At 48.9% G+C, this 5509-nt stretch overlaps 1 pseudogene; it reads left to right on the forward strand.

Annotated features, from left to right (window-relative positions):
- Positions 1-534: 534 nt before the first annotated feature.
- LOC133265093 (olfactory receptor 14C36-like) lies at positions 535-4360 on the forward strand (annotated as a pseudogene).
- The last annotated feature ends 1149 nt before the right edge of the window (positions 4361-5509 follow it).

A 5509-nucleotide genomic window follows, 5' to 3' on the forward strand; every position in this document is an offset into this window, starting at 1 on the left:
CACTGCAGCTACAGTTCCTATCTGCTAAAGCTGATGCCTCTGAAAGTTTATGGGATCTGTCAGGAGATTTCTCTTGGTTTCTCTACTGTAGATAAGGAAGAGGATGTGCTCCAGAGCAGGGCTTGCCTGCTGCACCATCCGAGGGACAGGGTAATACAGCTCTTCTGTCCCAGGGATGGCTGCAGGGTGTGAATCTGGGTGTGCAGCCAGGGGTCCCTACTGCTGTCCTTCCTAGAAGGCCCTGCAGCCCAAGGGCTATGTGCTGGGGCAGGGACTCTGCTGCCTGCCAGGGTCAGCACTCAGCCTGCCCAGAAGGTCCCCATAGTGCTGGGAGGGGGGAAGCTGGGAGTGGAAGGAAAAAACCCTGGAAGGGAAGTCTTCTGCTCTTTAGAGTGTGCTGTGTGGTACAGGGCTGCTCAGATCTCCTCATCACTTGGTATTTGCAGAGGTCCTTCTGAAAGATATTGAGGCAGCACTTGCCTTAGAATAATGAATTCTTTGATTTTTTTTCACTGTAGGTTGGCTGGGTGGACAGTGGGAGCTGGGAATTTATTTTTCTGCTTTGGAGAAGGAACTGAGACCCCAGTTCTCATCAGCACTGTTTCAGTAGTTTCTTACCTCCTGCATACCAAGAGATGCCCCTGGGCAGTGCCCTGATGCTGGAAGGTGTCTGCAGGACAGAGCTGAGCACAGAGCCCATCGGATGGGCTCTAGGAGCACTGACAGGGAAGAGACCTAGGCACAGAAAAGCAGCTCCTGGCAAGGACATCTCCAAGCAGCAAAGCCATGGCCAGGGAGTGGGGGGAAACTGCAAACCAGTCTGGGGGAGGGTGCATTCTGGAAACTCACTTGTCTGTCACTGCGGGTGTCTGCTGGGCATGGTCTGCTGGACAGTGCTCTTCGTTTTCCCCCACGAGATCTCCGTGACCTACCCTTTGAAACAGTGCTCTCCTGATCTCATCACAGGGCATATATTTGTGGGTGTTCTTAAGATTCATTTCTGTGTGAATGCATCTTAAAGGCAGTGTAAGTCTAAGCACAGCTAAAATGTCAAAGAACTTTTGGACACAGCAGCTCTACTGGCACTGCGCTAAGCTACAAAGAGCTGAGACCTTTGCCTGTTTCAATCCACTTCCAATTTTCGGTCATACAAAGAATGATTTATACCCCTATAAAAAAGACTCAGCAGGTGTTATGCTAGTCAATAAAAAACACAGAACCATTCTAAGACAAGCTAAGAGTTGCTTCTGAAAGTCATACCCATCCGAGCCATGAGTGCAACTACTGAACTTTTACGATAAAATTGGATTTCATGTTATCTTCCAAAGCTGTACAAACCACTGCTTCAGAGCACAGCTGACTCCCTGGTAGCACATCGGCAGAGGTCCTGCTCCTCATACTGCACTCAGCCAGCACAAACAAGAGAAAAGAAATGCATTTCAGCTGGAGAGATTTCTATGAAAAATGGGGTGTCTTTGCTCAGAAGAGTCTGGCGTAATCTTTCCCTATCCTTTTCTTTTTTCAGTAAGTCCCCATGCCAAGAGGCAGCAGATGTCCAATGGCAGCTCCATCACCCAGTTCCTCCTCCTGGCGTTCGCAGACACGCAGGACCTGCAGCTCTTGCACTTCTAGCTCTTCCTGGGTATCTACCTGGTTCCCCTCCTGGATAATGGCCTCATCATCACCACCACAGCCTGTGACCACTGCCTCCACACCCCCATGTACTTCCTCCTCAACTTCTCCATTCTTGACCTGGGCTTCATCTCCACAACTGTCCCCAGATCCATGGCAAATTCCTTCTGGCACACAAGGAAATTTTCTTTTTCAGGATGTGCTGCCCAGGTATTTCTGTTCGTCTTTTTCATTTCAGCAGAGTATTACCTTCTCACCATCATGTCCTATGACCGCTACATTGGCATCTGCAAACCGCTGCACTATGGGACCCTCCTGGTTGGCAGAGCTTGTGCCCACACGGCAGCAGTGGGTTTCTCTATGCTGTGCTGCACACTGTTAATACATTTTCACTGCCACTCTGTCAAGGCAATTCTGTGGACCAGTTCTTCTGTGAACTTCTGCAGCTCCTTTTTAATCTGAGATCCATCCTCCACATTGCAGGAATAAATGGGAAATGAAAACAGCTTTCTGGCTGCACCAGCTCTCTGATGGCTGCTCTGTGTCTATTTTGTACTGCATGGCCATGCAGGGTGAGAACTCACACCAGGAGGTTGTGGTGTAGAGGCAGGGCTTGTGGAAGCCATCCAAGTGCAGGACAGAGGTGGCTTGAGCAGACCCAGAATGTATCCCAGGTCCATTGTCACCACCCAGCCATTGGCCATCTTTCTCTGGCCATTTCCAGCCCTGGCTGTTCAACCCAGGTTTAAGGGTGAGTTTTACTGTAAGGCCATCTCCATCCTCCTGCTGATCCCAGTGTCTGTATCATGGGAATGCCCAAGCCTGCCCAGCTTCCCTCCTGGCCAGAGCCTGGCAGACTCTGGAGCAGAGATGTCTGTGAAGCCCCGCAGGTGACATGGTATCTCCAGGAGCTTGGAGAGGCTGCCCAACAGGAAGGTCATGGAGTGACAAAACACTAAGGAATGCTGAGGGCATCATGTCAGAGGACCATTCCTCACCCTGAATGTACCCTGTCCTGTGCTGTGCCTGCACTGTGGGGCTGCGATGTCACAGGACAGAGCACTAACAAGGGCCATGAAGCAGCTTGTCTGTACAGACAAGGACAGGTACAGACAAGCAGTTTATGTACATTTCCTTTGCTCTGCAGGTATGACTTTGGGAAAGGCAAAGCTCCTCTGGAATTGGTGCCTGTAAGGAAAGTCAAGAGCAAAAAGAAGAGCTTCAGGACTTGAGAAAGAAAATGCAGGGCTACAGCTGGATGGAGCAGCAGACATCCATGGGTCTGAGGGACTCAATGCCTACTTGGCTTTTACAGGAAAGGTCTGTGAGCTCTGTGCTCAATGAAGAGGTTCCAGAAAGAGGAGAGAACATATTTACAGGAACCTCAGGAAATCCCAGAAGGACAAATTCCAGTTTCTGCCCCTGCACGAGACTCACCTTGGCAATGACGCTGCCTGGGTCTGTCTGTCTGGGAGCAGCCCAATAGGTAAGGTCTTGGTCTGCTGGAGCTGGACAGGAGGCAGCCATATGACTGCCAGGGAGGCCACCAGCATCCTGACCAAGGACCATGGTCAGGAGACCAAGAGAAGGGATGCTCTGGAATACTCCATGCAGGCTTCAGATCCCCAGTTCAGGCAAGATATTGGAAAGGGCCCTCAGGGCTAGAGCATGTTGCCTGTCTGGAGAGGCTGAGGGAGTTGGATTGTCCAGCCCAGGAAGAGAAGGCTGATGAAGACTTCATCACAGCCTGCTGGTACTGATGAGGAGGTCATGGAGAATACAGAATCAGATTCCTTGCTATTGTGCATGGTGGGATGACAAAAGGCAAAGGGAGAAGGTGAAAGAGGAGAGATTCAGTCAGGACATAGAGAAAAATGTTTTCCCCATGAGCATAGCTAAGTGCTGGAACAGGTGACCCAGAGAGGCTGTGCAGTCTCTGTCCTTCGTGTTTTCTAACTCAGACTGTATCAAGCCTTGAACAACTTTCTCTGACCCTGTTTCTGGCAGGTTGGACTGTAGAACTCCTGAGGTAACCTTCCAACCTCAGTTTTCTTAAGGCTCTACTGCTAACTGGAGCACAGCAGATATTGATGAGGCATGAATCCTCCAATGCTGTAGGTGAGCATCACAACTAACATCTGCTACCAGCAAAGAGAAGCTGACACCTCAGTGTTACTTGCTCTGTGCAGACTGTGGAGTCCTGGGCAGGGAAGGTTTTGGGGCATGCAGCTCTGTGAAGGACACAAATGATCTTGTTTTAACACCTGCAAGCCTGTCAGGCATCAGTTACTGTCTATGAAAATGAAAGTATGCACAAAATATAGAAGCACTTTTTCAACAGCTCAGTCACTTGAGTACATTTAAGACCTGGCAATGTTTTCCCAAAATGACAAAATGAGAAATTCCAGGAAGTGTATTAATGGTAGGAAAAGAAATACTGATGTTCCCCTGTAATTGTATTACCTACCCTATCTGTAACTTCATCACCCTCATCATTCAGGTGTCTCTGACTCTCCGTATCAAGTGGCCACATCTAAAAACTTTTTAGTAGACAATCTGGACATATACCCTTCCCATTGCTCTCAGGATTCCTCCTCCACTTGCTCTTTGGTCTTCCAGATCCCCTCAAATATCTGCTCTCTGCTTTGAGCTGCAGGAAGCTAGAAACTTGCTTCATCTTTCTGAAGTCCACACAACCTTAATTGTGTTTATATCTATCCCTTCTTATCTCTCTATAAATAAACTGTTCTACACAAATCACTTGTGAAAGGGGGATCATGCTAGATGCTGCTTAGACTTGGCATGCAGCTGAGGAGTTACATAGCATTTAACTTTTGTTTGTCAGTAGTGAAGGGAGGTTTTCAGTCCCTGTGTGCAGCCCAGTTCTCTAAGAAAAGTAGGAGGGAGCTGGTGTAAAGGAGTTGCAACATCCAGCTGCAGATCTCAGTGGAGTTGTGCAAGCTGTGAGGACTTAAAGAAAATTCCAGGAAGACACATGGCTTGTTAGGGCCTTCAGTATTTTAATGAACCCCACAGCCTTTTTGGTGTTGAGTCCATGTACCTCAGCTACTGAGAGGAGACTGAAGAACCCTCTGTCGTGGTTTAAACCCAGTCAGGTAACTCGTTCACTCACTTCCCCCCTTCTTTCCCTCCCCCTACTCCCGGGGGGACGGAGAGGAGAATCGAAAAGAATGCAACTCCCACGGGTTGAGATAAGAACAGTTTAGTAACTAAGGTATAACACAAATCACTACTGATACCACCAATGATAATAATGATAAAGGAAATAACAAGGGAAGAGAATACAACACCTCAGCACCAGATGACCGGTAACTCGCCCCCCAAGCCCGACCAAGCTCCAACCGATACCTCCTCCAACCCTGCAGTCCCCCAGCCCTTCCGGCTAACTCCCAGTTACATCCTGGGCATGACGCGCTGTGGTATGGAATACCTCTTTGGTCAGTTTGGGTCAGGTGTCCTGTCTCTGCTTCCTCCTGGCTTCCCCTCCTCCCTGGCAGAGCATGAGGCTCACAAAGTCCTTGGCCAAACCAAAACATCCTTGTTAACAGCTCTGTTCCCAAGCTGAAAGTCAAAACACAGCACTACACCAGCTACCAAGAAGGAGAAAAATGACTGCTACTGCTGAGCCCAGGACATTATCCACCCCTTATTCCATACCATTCACGTCATGCTCAGATCCCACATTTTCAATATACCATCACTCTTATTTCAGTGCACTCTTATCTTAGTGCATGGACCAGTCCCTATAAAGCTGCTGAGTCCATCTGGTCCATGATGTCAGGCTTCATCTCTTGTAACAGTCTTCCAGAGCAGGACTGTGTGCAGTGTTCACACTCGTGAATAACCTGGGCAATAA

Source organism: Pezoporus flaviventris, unplaced genomic scaffold (genome assembly GCF_033815535.1).
Source record: "Pezoporus flaviventris isolate CSIRO_AGI_PZ_B2104156 unplaced genomic scaffold, CSIRO_AGI_Pfla_v1 ptg000004l, whole genome shotgun sequence".
NCBI classification, from domain to species: Eukaryota; Metazoa; Chordata; class Aves; order Psittaciformes; family Psittacidae; genus Pezoporus; species Pezoporus flaviventris.